The following is a 16034-nucleotide window of genomic DNA, read 5'->3' as shown; positions in this document are numbered from 1 at the left end:
GGTCCTTTCTAGGTGTTGATCCACCATCTTCTCTGGATACGGACTGGATCCGGGTGACTGAAGCGGATACAGACTGGATCTGGTGGCTACGGTGACCTCGGAATAAGGGATTTCTTTAAAAGACTTTTTTTTTCATATAAGATTTTATCCAACTTTTCAGATAGAGGCATGAGAAAGAGATTGCCTTGATTGGGCTTTTGGTTATTGGTGGACCGAGAGGACTTTTTTGAGTTTTACTCCTCCCTTTTGGAGTGGGGGGGGGGGGGGGGGTGCTGACGAAACACATGTGGGCAGGCATTGTCACCCTTGATGACCCTTGGCGAGTGTAGTAGTTTAACAGAGGCAGTGCACAGGCCCGAGGGTTTGGAGACACAGCTCGAGTTTCTCTTCATTGTCGCATAAATCTTTCGCCTTTTACTAAAGATTTCCGTGGAGGGGAACTTTTGCGAGTGACCTGTATTTTTGGGTGCTCTGCTCACAGCAGAGCTACATCGAAATGTCAAGAGCAGAATCAGTTTGACCGTCCGGCAGCATGCTGCGAGAGGGCTTGCCACTGGTCATCGTCTGAATAGGCACTCTCTGCGTTTGACCACTTCGTGTTTATTTAGCCGGATGGGAAGGCAGCGCTTTCTTGTACGTGACGGGATGCAAATTCTTGAAGGCTCTCTTTAGTGACGGGTCCAAACAAAGATCTCATCTGCTCCTCTAGCCCTATCGGCGACTCGTGCACTTCGAGCCTTCTTAGTGACGGCGCAAGTTGCTGACTGCTGACTGCGTTGGTGGTATAGTGGTGAGCATAGCTGCCTTCCAAGCAGTTGGAGAGAGCAGTGCGCATGTCCTTTGGCTCGGGCTGACGTCGAAGCAGAACTCCCTCTGTGACCTGTGCCTCCACCCAAAATTTTGGATGGAATAATTTCGGATGGACCCATCATTAGCTGAAGTCGCATAACACTTGCAACACTACCCGTAGCAGGGGTCATTGTTTGGACTCTTTTTTTTTTTTTTTTTTTTTTAATTGCGCTTTAAACAAAAAGTATTGTGTCAATGCAACTGAACAACATTTATTAGGAACACAGTGCGTCAATAAAGCTACTGACTTCCGCCTGCGTTGGTGGTATAGTGGTGAGCATAGCTGCCTTCCAAGCAGTTGACCCGGGTTCGATTCCCGGCCAACGCATGTCCTTTGGCTCGGGCTGACGTCGAAGCAGAACTCCTTCTGTGACCTGCGACTCCAACCAAACATTTTGGATGGATCATTCGGAAGACGAAAAGAACCAGCTCTCCCCGTCGGGGAATCGAACCCCGGTCTTCCGCGTGACAGGCGGAGATACTGTCCACTATACTAACGAGGAGCCGTGCATGCTGCCGTTTCTCCCCCAACTGACGGCACTGCACTGACATAACTAAACAATGCATGGCTTCTTCTGACGCAGACCCAGCCCTAGCACCGTAAAATTTCTGATGGACCCATCATTAGCTGAAGTCGCATAACACTTGGAACACTACCCGTAGCAGGGGTCATTGTTTGGACTCTTTTTTTTTTTTTTTTTTTTTAAATTGCGCTTTAAACAAAAAGTATTGCGTCAATGCAACTGAACAACATTAATTAGGAACACAGTGCGTCAAAAAGCAAAATGACAGTTAAAGGCATTTCGTTATTGAACTCTTTGATGACATCATTCAGCTAAGTTCAGTTTAAATAGTATCTGTGCAATAATTTGCAATCAAGTCAACGATATCGCTGTACATGAAGTGTCCCCAGCTCCGCCTGCCAGAAGCGACAGAGGGAAGAAACCAAAACTCGATCGGTGAAAGGATGGAGAAAAAACCCGGTGAGAAACCAGGCTCAGTCGGGGAGACAGTTCTCCCCTTGTCAGACGAAACCAGTAGATCAGCTCCAGGCTGCAGGAATGTCAGACTGTGCAGAAGAATCATCTGTTTCCTGTGGTCTTGTCCAGGTGGTCTTTACAAGGGATTTGTATCTGCGGCTCATCTAGTTGTCACGGTCTCCGCTGTGTTTCTGGGCCATAGAGGTCCTTTCTAGGTGTTGATCCACCATCTTCTCTGGATACGGACTGGATCCGGGTGACTGAAGCGGATACAGACTGGATCTGGTGGCTACGGTGACCTCGGAATAAGGGATTTCTTTAAAAGACTTTTTTTTTCATATAAGATTTTATCCAACTTTTCAGATAGAGGCATGAGAAAGAGATTGCCTTGATTGGGCTTTTGGTTATTGGTGGACCGAGAGGACTTTTTTGAGTTTTACTCCTCCCTTTTGGAGTGGGGGGGGGGGTGCTGACGAAACACATGTGGGCAGGCATTGTCACCCTTGATGACCCTTGGCGAGTGTAGTAGTTTAACAGAGGCAGCGCACAGGCCCGAGGGTTTGGAGACACAGCTCGAGTTTCTCTTCATTGTCGCATAAATCTTTCGCCTTTTACTAAAGATTTCCGTGGAGGGGAACTTTTGCGAGTGACCTGTATTTTTGGGTGCTCTGCTCACAGCAGAGCTACATCGAAATGTCAAGAGCAGAATCAGTTTGACCGTCCGGCAGCATGCTGCGAGAGGGCTTGCCACTGGTCATCGTCTGAATAGGCACTCTCTGCGTTTGACCACTTCGTGTTTATTTAGCCGGATGGGAAGGCAGCGCTTTCTTGTACGTGACGGGATGCAAATTCTTGAAGGCTCTCTTTAGTGACGGGTCCAAACAAAGATCTCATCTGCTCCTCTAGCCCTATCGGCGACTCGTGCACTTCGAGCCTTCTTAGTGACGGCGCAAGTTGCTGACTGCTGACTGCGTTGGTGGTATAGTGGTGAGCATAGCTGCCTTCCAAGCAGTTGACCCGGGTTCGATTCCCGGCCAACGCATGTCCTTTGGCTCGGGCTGACGTCGAAGCAGAACTCCTTCTGTGACCTGCGACTCCAACCAAACATTTTGGATGGATCATTCGGAAGACGAAAAGAACCAGCTCTCCCCGTCGGGGAATCGAACCCCGGTCTTCCGCGTGACAGGCGGAGATACTGTCCACTATACTAACGAGGAGCCGTGCATGCTGCCGTTTCTCCCCCAACTGACGGCACTGCACTGACATAACTAAACAATGCATGGCTTCTTCTGACGCAGACCCAGCCCTAGCACCGTAAAATTTCTGATGGACCCATCATTAGCTGAAGTCGCATAACACTTGGAACACTACCCGTAGCAGGGGTCATTGTTTGGACTCTTTTTTTTTTTTTTTTTTTTTAAATTGCGCTTTAAACAAAAAGTATTGCGTCAATGCAACTGAACAACATTAATTAGGAACACAGTGCGTCAAAAAGCAAAATGACAGTTAAAGGCATTTCGTTATTGAACTCTTTGATGACATCATTCAGCTAAGTTCAGTTTAAATAGTATCTGTGCAATAATTTGCAATCAAGTCAACGATATCGCTGTACATGAAGTGTCCCCAGCTCCGCCTGCCAGAAGCGACAGAGGCAAGAAACCAAAACTCGATCGGTGAAAGGATGGAGAAAAAACCGGGTGAGAAACCAGGCTCAGTCGGGGAGACAGTTCTCCCCTTGTCAGACGAAACCAGTAGATCAGCTCCAGGCTGCAGGAATGTCAGACTGTGCAGAAGAATCATCTGTTTCCTGTGGTCTTGTCCAGGTGGTCTTTACAAGGGATTTGTATCTGCGGCTCATCTAGTTGTCACGGTCTCCGCTGTGTTTCTGGGCCATAGAGGTCCTTTCTAGGTGTTGATCCACCATCTTCTCTGGATACGGACTGGATCCGGGTGACTGAAGCGGATACAGACTGGATCTGGTGGCTACGGTGACCTCGGAATAAGGGATTTCTTTAAAAGACTTTTTTTTTCATATAAGATTTTATCCAACTTTTCAGATAGAGGCATGAGAAAGAGATTGCCTTGATTGGGCTTTTGGTTATTATAGGCACTCTCTGCGTTTGACCACTTCGTGTTTATTTAGCCGGATGGGAAGGCAGCGCTTTCTTGTACGTGACGGGATGCAAATTCTTGAAGGCTCTCTTTAGTGACGGGTCCAAACAAAGATCTCATCTGCTCCTCTAGCCCTATCGGCGACTCGTGCACTTCGAGCCTTCTTAGTGACGGCGCAAGTTGCTGACTGCTGACTGCGTTGGTGGTATAGTGGTGAGCATAGCTGCCTTCCAAGCAGTTGGAGAGAGCAGTGCGCATGTCCTTTGGCTCGGGCTGACGTCGAAGCAGAACTCCCTCTGTGACCTGTGCCTCCACCCAAAATTTTGGATGGAATAATTTCGGATGGACCCATCATTAGCTGAAGTCGCATAACACTTGCAACACTACCCGTAGCAGGGGTCATTGTTTGGACTCTTTTTTTTTTTTTTTTTTTTTTTAATTGCGCTTTAAACAAAAAGTATTGTGTCAATGCAACTGAACAACATTTATTAGGAACACAGTGCGTCAATAAAGCTACTGACTTCCGCCTGCGTTGGTGGTATAGTGGTGAGCATAGCTGCCTTCCAAGCAGTTGACCCGGGTTCGATTCCCGGCCAACGCATGTCCTTTGGCTCGGGCTGACGTCGAAGCAGAACTCCTTCTGTGACCTGCGACTCCAACCAAACATTTTGGATGGATCATTCGGAAGACGAAAAGAACCAGCTCTCCCCGTCGGGGAATCGAACCCCGGTCTTCCGCGTGACAGGCGGAGATACTGTCCACTATACTAACGAGGAGCCGTGCATGCTGCCGTTTCTCCCCCAACTGACGGCACTGCACTGACATAACTAAACAATGCATGGCTTCTTCTGACGCAGACCCAGCCCTAGCACCGTAAAATTTCTGATGGACCCATCATTAGCTGAAGTCGCATAACACTTGGAACACTACCCGTAGCAGGGGTCATTGTTTGGACTCTTTTTTTTTTTTTTTTTTTTTTAAATTGCGCTTTAAACAAAAAGTATTGCGTCAATGCAACTGAACAACATTAATTAGGAACACAGTGCGTCAAAAAGCAAAATGACAGTTAAAGGCATTTCGTTACTGAACTCTTTGATGACATCATTCAGCTAAGTTCAGTTTAAATAGTATCTGTGCAATAATTTGCAATCAAGTCAACGATATCGCTGTACATGAAGTGTCCCCAGCTCCGCCTGCCAGAAGCGACAGAGGGAAGAAACCAAAACTCGATCGGTGAAAGGATGGAGAAAAAACCCGGTGAGAAACCAGGCTCAGTCGGGGAGACAGTTCTCCCCTTGTCAGACGAAACCAGTAGATCAGCTCCAGGCTGCAGGAATGTCAGACTGTGCAGAAGAATCATCTGTTTCCTGTGGTCTTGTCCAGGTGGTCTTTACAAGGGATTTGTATCTGCGGCTCATCTAGTTGTCACGGTCTCCGCTGTGTTTCTGGGCCATAGAGGTCCTTTCTAGGTGTTGATCCACCATCTTCTCTGGATACGGACTGGATCCGGGTGACTGAAGCGGATACAGACTGGATCTGGTGGCTACGGTGACCTCGGAATAAGGGATTTCTTTAAAAGACTTTTTTTTTCATATAAGATTTTATCCAACTTTTCAGATAGAGGCATGAGAAAGAGATTGCCTTGATTGGGCTTTTGGTTATTGGTGGACCGAGAGGACTTTTTTGAGTTTTACTCCTCCCTTTTGGAGTGGGGGGGGGGGGTGCTGACGAAACACATGTGGGCAGGCATTGTCACCCTTGATGACCCTTGGCGAGTGTAGTAGTTTAACAGAGGCAGCGCACAGGCCCGAGGGTTTGGAGACACAGCTCGAGTTTCTCTTCATTGTCGCATAAATCTTTCGCCTTTTACTAAAGATTTCCGTGGAGGGGAACTTTTGCGAGTGACCTGTATTTTTGGGTGCTCTGCTCACAGCAGAGCTACATCGAAATGTCAAGAGCAGAATCAGTTTGACCGTCCGGCAGCATGCTGCGAGAGGGCTTGCCACTGGTCATCGTCTGAATAGGCACTCTCTGCGTTTGACCACTTCGTGTTTATTTAGCCGGATGGGAAGGCAGCGCTTTCTTGTACGTGACGGGATGCAAATTCTTGAAGGCTCTCTTTAGTGACGGGTCCAAACAAAGATCTCATCTGCTCCTCTAGCCCTATCGGCGACTCGTGCACTTCGAGCCTTCTTAGTGACGGCGCAAGTTGCTGACTGCTGACTGCGTTGGTGGTATAGTGGTGAGCATAGCTGCCTTCCAAGCAGTTGACCCGGGTTCGATTCCCGGCCAACGCATGTCCTTTGGCTCGGGCTGACGTCGAAGCAGAACTCCTTCTGTGACCTGCGACTCCAACCAAACATTTTGGATGGATCATTCGGAAGACGAAAAGAACCAGCTCTCCCCGTCGGGGAATCGAACCCCGGTCTTCCGCGTGACAGGCGGAGATACTGTCCACTATACTAACGAGGAGCCGTGCATGCTGCCGTTTCTCCCCCAACTGACGGCACTGCACTGACATAACTAAACAATGCATGGCTTCTTCTGACGCAGACCCAGCCCTAGCACCGTAAAATTTCTGATGGACCCATCATTAGCTGAAGTCGCATAACACTTGGAACACTACCCGTAGCAGGGGTCATTGTTTGGACTCTTTTTTTTTTTTTTTTTTTTTAAATTGCGCTTTAAACAAAAAGTATTGCGTCAATGCAACTGAACAACATTAATTAGGAACACAGTGCGTCAAAAAGCAAAATGACAGTTAAAGGCATTTCGTTATTGAACTCTTTGATGACATCATTCAGCTAAGTTCAGTTTAAATAGTATCTGTGCAATAATTTGCAATCAAGTCAACGATATCGCTGTACATGAAGTGTCCCCAGCTCCGCCTGCCAGAAGCGACAGAGGCAAGAAACCAAAACTCGATCGGTGAAAGGATGGAGAAAAAACCCGGTGAGAAACCAGGCTCAGTCGGGGAGACAGTTCTCCCCTTGTCAGACGAAACCAGTAGATCAGCTCCAGGCTGCAGGAATGTCAGACTGTGCAGAAGAATCATCTGTTTCCTGTGGTCTTGTCCAGGTGGTCTTTACAAGGGATTTGTATCTGCGGCTCATCTAGTTGTCACGGTCTCCGCTGTGTTTCTGGGCCATAGAGGTCCTTTCTAGGTGTTGATCCACCATCTTCTCTGGATACGGACTGGATCCGGGTGACTGAAGCGGATACAGACTGGATCTGGTGGCTACGGTGACCTCGGAATAAGGGATTTCTTTAAAAGACTTTTTTTTTCATATAAGATTTTATCCAACTTTTCAGATAGAGGCATGAGAAAGAGATTGCCTTGATTGGGCTTTTGGTTATTGGTGGACCGAGAGGACTTTTTTGAGTTTTACTCCTCCCTTTTGGAGTGGGGGGGGGGGGGGGTGCTGACGAAACACATGTGGGCAGGCATTGTCACCCTTGATGACCCTTGGCGAGTGTAGTAGTTTAACAGAGGCAGCGCACAGGCCCGAGGGTTTGGAGACACAGCTCGAGTTTCTCTTCATTGTCGCATAAATCTTTCGCCTTTTACTAAAGATTTCCGTGGAGGGGAACTTTTGCGAGTGACCTGTATTTTTGGGTGCTCTGCTCACAGCAGAGCTACATCGAAATGTCAAGAGCAGAATCAGTTTGACCGTCCGGCAGCATGCTGCGAGAGGGCTTGCCACTGGTCATCGTCTGAATAGGCACTCTCTGCGTTTGACCACTTCGTGTTTATTTAGCCGGATGGGAAGGCAGCGCTTTCTTGTACGTGACGGGATGCAAATTCTTGAAGGCTCTCTTTAGTGACGGGTCCAAACAAAGATCTCATCTGCTCCTCTAGCCCTATCGGCGACTCGTGCACTTCGAGCCTTCTTAGTGACGGCGCAAGTTGCTGACTGCTGACTGCGTTGGTGGTATAGTGGTGAGCATAGCTGCCTTCCAAGCAGTTGACCCGGGTTCGATTCCCGGCCAACGCATGTCCTTTGGCTCGGGCTGACGTCGAAGCAGAACTCCTTCTGTGACCTGCGACTCCAACCAAACATTTTGGATGGATCATTCGGAAGACGAAAAGAACCAGCTCTCCCCGTCGGGGAATCGAACCCCGGTCTTCCGCGTGACAGGCGGAGATACTGTCCACTATACTAACGAGGAGCCGTGCATGCTGCCGTTTCTCCCCCAACTGACGGCACTGCACTGACATAACTAAACAATGCATGGCTTCTTCTGACGCAGACCCAGCCCTAGCACCGTAAAATTTCTGATGGACCCATCATTAGCTGAAGTCGCATAACACTTGGAACACTACCCGTAGCAGGGGTCATTGTTTGGACTCTTTTTTTTTTTTTTTTTTTTTAAATTGCGCTTTAAACAAAAAGTATTGCGTCAATGCAACTGAACAACATTAATTAGGAACACAGTGCGTCAAAAAGCAAAATGACAGTTAAAGGCATTTCGTTATTGAACTCTTTGATGACATCATTCAGCTAAGTTCAGTTTAAATAGTATCTGTGCAATAATTTGCAATCAAGTCAACGATATCGCTGTACATGAAGTGTCCCCAGCTCCGCCTGCCAGAAGCGACAGAGGCAAGAAACCAAAACTCGATCGGTGAAAGGATGGAGAAAAAACCGGGTGAGAAACCAGGCTCAGTCGGGGAGACAGTTCTCCCCTTGTCAGACGAAACCAGTAGATCAGCTCCAGGCTGCAGGAATGTCAGACTGTGCAGAAGAATCATCTGTTTCCTGTGGTCTTGTCCAGGTGGTCTTTACAAGGGATTTGTATCTGCGGCTCATCTAGTTGTCACGGTCTCCGCTGTGTTTCTGGGCCATAGAGGTCCTTTCTAGGTGTTGATCCACCATCTTCTCTGGATACGGACTGGATCCGGGTGACTGAAGCGGATACAGACTGGATCTGGTGGCTACGGTGACCTCGGAATAAGGGATTTCTTTAAAAGACTTTTTTTTCATATAAGATTTTATCCAACTTTTCAGATAGAGGCATGAGAAAGAGATTGCCTTGATTGGGCTTTTGGTTATTATAGGCACTCTCTGCGTTTGACCACTTCGTGTTTATTTAGCCGGATGGGAAGGCAGCGCTTTCTTGTACGTGACGGGATGCAAATTCTTGAAGGCTCTCTTTAGTGACGGGTCCAAACAAAGATCTCATCTGCTCCTCTAGCCCTATCGGCGACTCGTGCACTTCGAGCCTTCTTAGTGACGGCGCAAGTTGCTGACTGCTGACTGCGTTGGTGGTATAGTGGTGAGCATAGCTGCCTTCCAAGCAGTTGGAGAGAGCAGTGCGCATGTCCTTTGGCTCGGGCTGACGTCGAAGCAGAACTCCCTCTGTGACCTGTGCCTCCACCCAAAATTTTGGATGGAATAATTTCGGATGGACCCATCATTAGCTGAAGTCGCATAACACTTGCAACACTACCCGTAGCAGGGGTCATTGTTTGGACTCTTTTTTTTTTTTTTTTTTTTTTAATTGCGCTTTAAACAAAAAGTATTGTGTCAATGCAACTGAACAACATTTATTAGGAACACAGTGCGTCAATAAAGCTACTGACTTCCGCCTGCGTTGGTGGTATAGTGGTGAGCATAGCTGCCTTCCAAGCAGTTGACCCGGGTTCGATTCCCGGCCAACGCATGTCCTTTGGCTCGGGCTGACGTCGAAGCAGAACTCCTTCTGTGACCTGCGACTCCAACCAAACATTTTGGATGGATCATTCGGAAGACGAAAAGAACCAGCTCTCCCCGTCGGGGAATCGAACCCCGGTCTTCCGCGTGACAGGCGGAGATACTGTCCACTATACTAACGAGGAGCCGTGCATGCTGCCGTTTCTCCCCCAACTGACGGCACTGCACTGACATAACTAAACAATGCATGGCTTCTTCTGACGCAGACCCAGCCCTAGCACCGTAAAATTTCTGATGGACCCATCATTAGCTGAAGTCGCATAACACTTGGAACACTACCCGTAGCAGGGGTCATTGTTTGGACTCTTTTTTTTTTTTTTTTTTTTTTAAATTGCGCTTTAAACAAAAAGTATTGCGTCAATGCAACTGAACAACATTAATTAGGAACACAGTGCGTCAAAAAGCAAAATGACAGTTAAAGGCATTTCGTTATTGAACTCTTTGATGACATCATTCAGCTAAGTTCAGTTTAAATAGTATCTGTGCAATAATTTGCAATCAAGTCAACGATATCGCTGTACATGAAGTGTCCCCAGCTCCGCCTGCCAGAAGCGACAGAGGGAAGAAACCAAAACTCGATCGGTGAAAGGATGGAGAAAAAACCCGGTGAGAAACCAGGCTCAGTCGGGGAGACAGTTCTCCCCTTGTCAGACGAAACCAGTAGATCAGCTCCAGGCTGCAGGAATGTCAGACTGTGCAGAAGAATCATCTGTTTCCTGTGGTCTTGTCCAGGTGGTCTTTACAAGGGATTTGTATCTGCGGCTCATCTAGTTGTCACGGTCTCCGCTGTGTTTCTGGGCCATAGAGGTCCTTTCTAGGTGTTGATCCACCATCTTCTCTGGATACGGACTGGATCCGGGTGACTGAAGCGGATACAGACTGGATCTGGTGGCTACGGTGACCTCGGAATAAGGGATTTCTTTAAAAGACTTTTTTTTTCATATAAGATTTTATCCAACTTTTCAGATAGAGGCATGAGAAAGAGATTGCCTTGATTGGGCTTTTGGTTATTGGTGGACCGAGAGGACTTTTTTGAGTTTTACTCCTCCCTTTTGGAGTGGGGGGGGGGGGGGTGCTGACGAAACACATGTGGGCAGGCATTGTCACCCTTGATGACCCTTGGCGAGTGTAGTAGTTTAACAGAGGCAGCGCACAGGCCCGAGGGTTTGGAGACACAGCTCGAGTTTCTCTTCATTGTCGCATAAATCTTTCGCCTTTTACTAAAGATTTCCGTGGAGGGGAACTTTTGCGAGTGACCTGTATTTTTGGGTGCTCTGCTCACAGCAGAGCTACATCGAAATGTCAAGAGCAGAATCAGTTTGACCGTCCGGCAGCATGCTGCGAGAGGGCTTGCCACTGATCATCGTCTGAATAGGCACTCTCTGCGTTTGACCACTTCGTGTTTATTTAGCCGGATGGGAAGGCAGCGCTTTCTTGTACGTGACGGGATGCAAATTCTTGAAGGCTCTCTTTAGTGACGGGTCCAAACAAAGATCTCATCTGCTCCTCTAGCCCTATCGGCGACTCGTGCACTTCGAGCCTTCTTAGTGACGGCGCAAGTTGCTGACTGCTGACTGCGTTGGTGGTATAGTGGTGAGCATAGCTGCCTTCCAAGCAGTTGACCCGGGTTCGATTCCCGGCCAACGCATGTCCTTTGGCTCGGGCTGACGTCGAAGCAGAACTCCTTCTGTGACCTGCGACTCCAACCAAACATTTTGGATGGATCATTCGGAAGACGAAAAGAACCAGCTCTCCCCGTCGGGGAATCGAACCCCGGTCTTCCGCGTGACAGGCGGAGATACTGTCCACTATACTAACGAGGAGCCGTGCATGCTGCCGTTTCTCCCCCAACTGACGGCACTGCACTGACATAACTAAACAATGCATGGCTTCTTCTGACGCAGACCCAGCCCTAGCACCGTAAAATTTCTGATGGACCCATCATTAGCTGAAGTCGCATAACACTTGGAACACTACCCGTAGCAGGGGTCATTGTTTGGACTCTTTTTTTTTTTTTTTTTTTTTAAATTGCGCTTTAAACAAAAAGTATTGCGTCAATGCAACTGAACAACATTAATTAGGAACACAGTGCGTCAAAAAGCAAAATGACAGTTAAAGGCATTTCGTTATTGAACTCTTTGATGACATCATTCAGCTAAGTTCAGTTTAAATAGTATCTGTGCAATAATTTGCAATCAAGTCAACGATATCGCTGTACATGAAGTGTCCCCAGCTCCGCCTGCCAGAAGCGACAGAGGCAAGAAACCAAAACTCGATCGGTGAAAGGATGGAGAAAAAACCGGGTGAGAAACCAGGCTCAGTCGGGGAGACAGTTCTCCCCTTGTCAGACGAAACCAGTAGATCAGCTCCAGGCTGCAGGAATGTCAGACTGTGCAGAAGAATCATCTGTTTCCTGTGGTCTTGTCCAGGTGGTCTTTACAAGGGATTTGTATCTGCGGCTCATCTAGTTGTCACGGTCTCCGCTGTGTTTCTGGGCCATAGAGGTCCTTTCTAGGTGTTGATCCACCATCTTCTCTGGATACGGACTGGATCCGGGTGTCTGAAGCGGATACAGACTGGATCTGGTGGCTACGGTGACCTCGGAATAAGGGATTTCTTTAAAAGACTTTTTTTTTCATATAAGATTTTATCCAACTTTTCAGATAGAGGCATGAGAAAGAGATTGCCTTGATTGGGCTTTTGGTTATTATAGGCACTCTCTGCGTTTGACCACTTCGTGTTTATTTAGCCGGATGGGAAGGCAGCGCTTTCTTGTACGTGACGGGATGCAAATTCTTGAAGGCTCTCTTTAGTGACGGGTCCAAACAAAGATCTCATCTGCTCCTCTAGCCCTATCGGCGACTCGTGCACTTCGAGCCTTCTTAGTGACGGCGCAAGTTGCTGACTGCTGACTGCGTTGGTGGTATAGTGGTGAGCATAGCTGCCTTCCAAGCAGTTGGAGAGAGCAGTGCGCATGTCCTTTGGCTCGGGCTGACGTCGAAGCAGAACTCCCTCTGTGACCTGTGCCTCCACCCAAAATTTTGGATGGAATAATTTCGGATGGACCCATCATTAGCTGAAGTCGCATAACACTTGCAACACTACCCGTAGCAGGGGTCATTGTTTGGACTCTTTTTTTTTTTTTTTTTTTTTAATTGCGCTTTAAACAAAAAGTATTGTGTCAATGCAACTGAACAACATTTATTAGGAACACAGTGCGTCAATAAAGCTACTGACTTCCGCCTGCGTTGGTGGTATAGTGGTGAGCATAGCTGCCTTCCAAGCAGTTGACCCGGGTTCGATTCCCGGCCAACGCATGTCCTTTGGCTCGGGCTGACGTCGAAGCAGAACTCCTTCTGTGACCTGCGACTCCAACCAAACATTTTGGATGGATCATTCGGAAGACGAAAAGAACCAGCTCTCCCCGTCGGGGAATCGAACCCCGGTCTTCCGCGTGACAGGCGGAGATACTGTCCACTATACTAACGAGGAGCCGTGCATGCTGCCGTTTCTCCCCCAACTGACGGCACTGCACTGACATAACTAAACAATGCATGGCTTCTTCTGACGCAGACCCAGCCCTAGCACCGTAAAATTTCTGATGGACCCATCATTAGCTGAAGTCGCATAACACTTGGAACACTACCCGTAGCAGGGGTCATTGTTTGGACTCTTTTTTTTTTTTTTTTTTTTTTTAAATTGCGCTTTAAACAAAAAGTATTGCGTCAATGCAACTGAACAACATTAATTAGGAACACAGTGCGTCAAAAAGCAAAATGACAGTTAAAGGCATTTCGTTATTGAACTCTTTGATGACATCATTCAGCTAAGTTCAGTTTAAATAGTATCTGTGCAATAATTTGCAATCAAGTCAACGATATCGCTGTACATGAAGTGTCCCCAGCTCCGCCTGCCAGAAGCGACAGAGGCAAGAAACCAAAACTCGATCGGTGAAAGGATGGAGAAAAAACCCGGTGAGAAACCAGGCTCAGTCGGGGAGACAGTTCTCCCCTTGTCAGACGAAACCAGTAGATCAGCTCCAGGCTGCAGGAATGTCAGACTGTGCAGAAGAATCATCTGTTTCCTGTGGTCTTGTCCAGGTGGTCTTTACAAGGGATTTGTATCTGCGGCTCATCTAGTTGTCACGGTCTCCGCTGTGTTTCTGGGCCATAGAGGTCCTTTCTAGGTGTTGATCCACCATCTTCTCTGGATACGGACTGGATCCGGGTGACTGAAGCGGATACAGACTGGATCTGGTGGCTACGGTGACCTCGGAATAAGGGATTTCTTTAAAAGACTTTTTTTTTCATATAAGATTTTATCCAACTTTTCAGATAGAGGCATGAGAAAGAGATTGCCTTGATTGGGCTTTTGGTTATTGGTGACCGAGAGGACTTTTTTGAGTTTTACTCCTCCCTTTTGGAGTGGGGGGGGGGGGGTGCTGACGAAACACATGTGGGCAGGCATTGTCACCCTTGATGACCCTTGGCGAGCGTAGTAGTTTAACAGAGGCAGCGCACAGGCCCGAGGGTTTGGAGACACAGCTCGAGTTTCTCTTCATTGTCGCATAAATCTTTCGCCTTTTACTAAAGATTTCCGTTGGAGGGGAACTTTTGCGAGTGACCTGTATTTTTGGGTGCTCTGCTCACAGCAGAGCTACATCGAAATGTCAAGAGCAGAATCAGTTTGACCGTCCGGCAGCATGCTGCGAGAGGGCTTGCCACTGGTCATCGTCTGAATAGGCACTCTCTGCGTTTGACCACTTCGTGTTTATTTAGCCGGATGGGAAGGCAGCGCTTTTTTGTACGTGACGGGATGCAAATTCTTGAAGGCTCTCTTTAGTGACGGGTCCAAACAAAGATCTCATCTGCTCCTCTAGCCCTATCGGCGACTCGTGCACTTCGAGCCTTCTTAGTGACGGCGCAAGTTGCTGACTGCTGACTGCGTTGGTGGTATAGTGGTGAGCATAGCTGCCTTCCAAGCAGTTGACCCGGATTCGATTCCCGGCCAACGCATATCCTTTGGCTCGGGCTGACGTCGAAGCAGAACTCCCTCTGTGACCTGTGCCTCCACCCAAAACTTTTGGATGGAATAATTTCGGATGGACCCATCATTAGCTGAAGTCGCATAACACTTGCAACACTACCGGTAGCAGGGGTCATTGTTTGGACTCTTTTTTTTTTTTTTTTTTTTTTTAATTGCGCTTTAAACAAAAAGTATTGTGTCAATGCAACTGAACAACATTTATTAGGAACACAGTGCGTCAATAAAGCTACTGACTTCCGCCTGCGTTGGTGGTATAGTGGTGAGCATAGCTGCCTTCCAAGCAGTTGACCCGGGTTCGATTCCCGGCCAACGCATGTCCTTTGGCTCGGGCTGACGTCGAAGCAGAACTCCTTCTGTGACCTGCGACTCCAACCAAACATTTTGGATGGATCATTCGGAAGACGAAAAGAACCAGCTCTCCCCGTCGGGGAATCGAACCCCGGTCTTCCGCGTGACAGGCGGAGATACTGTCCACTATACTAACGAGGAGCCGTGCATGCTGCCGTTTCTCCCCCAACTGACGGCACTGCACTGACATAACTAAACAATGCATGGCTTCTTCTGACGCAGACCCAGCCCTAGCACCGTAAAATTTCTGATGGACCCATCATTAGCTGAAGTCGCATAACACTTGGAACACTACCCGTAGCAGGGGTCATTGTTTGGACTCTTTTTTTTTTTTTTTTTTTTTAATTGCGCTTTAAACAAAAAGTATTGCGTCAATGCAACTGAACAACATTAATTAGGAACACAGTGCGTCAAAAAGCAAAATGACAGTTAAAGGCATTTCGTTATTGAACTCTTTGATGACATCATTCAGCTAAGTTCAGTTTAAATAGTATCTGTGCAATAATTTGCAATCAAGTCAACGATATCGCTGTACATGAAGTGTCCCCAGCTCCGCCTGCCAGAAGCGACAGAGGCAAGAAACCAAAACTCGATCGGTGAAAGGATGGAGAAAAAACCGGGTGAGAAACCAGGCTCAGTCGGGGAGACAGTTCTCCCCTTGTCAGACGAAACCAGTAGATCAGCTCCAGGCTGCAGGAATGTCAGACTGTGCAGAAGAATCATCTGTTTCCTGTGGTCTTGTCCAGGTGGTCTTTACAAGGGATTTGTATCTGCGGCTCATCTAGTTGTCACGGTCTCCGCTGTGTTTCTGGGCCATAGAGGTCCTTTCTAGGTGTTGATCCACCATCTTCTCTGGATACGGACTGGATCCGGGTGACTGAAGCGGATACAGACTGGATCTGGTGGCTACGGTGACCTCGGAATAAGGGATTTCTTTAAAAGACTTTTTTTTTCATATAAGATTTTATCCAACTTTTCAGATAGA

At 47.7% G+C, this 16034-nt stretch overlaps 15 non-coding genes across 15 annotated transcripts; all 15 read left to right on the top strand.

The window, feature by feature from the left end:
- Positions 1-373: 373 nt before the first annotated feature.
- Positions 374-488, top strand: LOC127980494 (U5 spliceosomal RNA). The gene has a single exon (XR_008159517.1). It is a non-coding gene; the product is annotated as a U5 spliceosomal RNA (small nuclear RNA).
- Positions 489-1105: 617 nt separating this feature from the next.
- Positions 1106-1177, top strand: trnag-ucc (transfer RNA glycine (anticodon UCC)). The gene has a single exon. It is a non-coding gene; the product is annotated as a tRNA-Gly (tRNA).
- A 1222-nt stretch (positions 1178-2399) lies between these two features.
- LOC127980493 (U5 spliceosomal RNA) lies at positions 2400-2514 on the top strand. Its single transcript, XR_008159516.1, has one exon. It is a non-coding gene; the product is annotated as a U5 spliceosomal RNA (small nuclear RNA).
- Positions 2515-2799: 285 nt separating this feature from the next.
- trnag-ucc (transfer RNA glycine (anticodon UCC)) lies at positions 2800-2871 on the top strand. The gene has a single exon. It is a non-coding gene; the product is annotated as a tRNA-Gly (tRNA).
- A 1599-nt stretch (positions 2872-4470) lies between these two features.
- trnag-ucc (transfer RNA glycine (anticodon UCC)) lies at positions 4471-4542 on the top strand. Its single transcript has one exon. It is a non-coding gene; the product is annotated as a tRNA-Gly (tRNA).
- A 1224-nt stretch (positions 4543-5766) lies between these two features.
- LOC127980492 (U5 spliceosomal RNA) lies at positions 5767-5881 on the top strand. Its single transcript, XR_008159515.1, has one exon. It is a non-coding gene; the product is annotated as a U5 spliceosomal RNA (small nuclear RNA).
- A 285-nt stretch (positions 5882-6166) lies between these two features.
- trnag-ucc (transfer RNA glycine (anticodon UCC)) lies at positions 6167-6238 on the top strand. Its single transcript has one exon. It is a non-coding gene; the product is annotated as a tRNA-Gly (tRNA).
- Positions 6239-7464: 1226 nt separating this feature from the next.
- Positions 7465-7579, top strand: LOC127980491 (U5 spliceosomal RNA). The gene has a single exon (XR_008159514.1). It is a non-coding gene; the product is annotated as a U5 spliceosomal RNA (small nuclear RNA).
- A 285-nt stretch (positions 7580-7864) lies between these two features.
- trnag-ucc (transfer RNA glycine (anticodon UCC)) lies at positions 7865-7936 on the top strand. The gene has a single exon. It is a non-coding gene; the product is annotated as a tRNA-Gly (tRNA).
- Positions 7937-9533: 1597 nt separating this feature from the next.
- Positions 9534-9605, top strand: trnag-ucc (transfer RNA glycine (anticodon UCC)). Its single transcript has one exon. It is a non-coding gene; the product is annotated as a tRNA-Gly (tRNA).
- Positions 9606-10831: 1226 nt separating this feature from the next.
- LOC127980489 (U5 spliceosomal RNA) lies at positions 10832-10946 on the top strand. Its single transcript, XR_008159512.1, has one exon. It is a non-coding gene; the product is annotated as a U5 spliceosomal RNA (small nuclear RNA).
- Positions 10947-11231: 285 nt separating this feature from the next.
- Positions 11232-11303, top strand: trnag-ucc (transfer RNA glycine (anticodon UCC)). The gene has a single exon. It is a non-coding gene; the product is annotated as a tRNA-Gly (tRNA).
- A 1597-nt stretch (positions 11304-12900) lies between these two features.
- trnag-ucc (transfer RNA glycine (anticodon UCC)) lies at positions 12901-12972 on the top strand. Its single transcript has one exon. It is a non-coding gene; the product is annotated as a tRNA-Gly (tRNA).
- Positions 12973-14197: 1225 nt separating this feature from the next.
- LOC127980099 (U5 spliceosomal RNA) lies at positions 14198-14313 on the top strand. Its single transcript, XR_008159137.1, has one exon. It is a non-coding gene; the product is annotated as a U5 spliceosomal RNA (small nuclear RNA).
- Positions 14314-14943: 630 nt separating this feature from the next.
- Positions 14944-15015, top strand: trnag-ucc (transfer RNA glycine (anticodon UCC)). Its single transcript has one exon. It is a non-coding gene; the product is annotated as a tRNA-Gly (tRNA).
- Positions 15016-16034: the final 1019 nt, after the last annotated feature.

This window comes from Carassius gibelio, chromosome B19 (genome assembly GCF_023724105.1).
Source record: "Carassius gibelio isolate Cgi1373 ecotype wild population from Czech Republic chromosome B19, carGib1.2-hapl.c, whole genome shotgun sequence".
NCBI lineage: Eukaryota > Metazoa > Chordata > Actinopteri > Cypriniformes > Cyprinidae > Carassius > Carassius gibelio.
The sequence above is the reverse complement of the archived record's forward strand: the minus strand, read 5'-3'. Positions and strand labels throughout refer to the sequence as shown.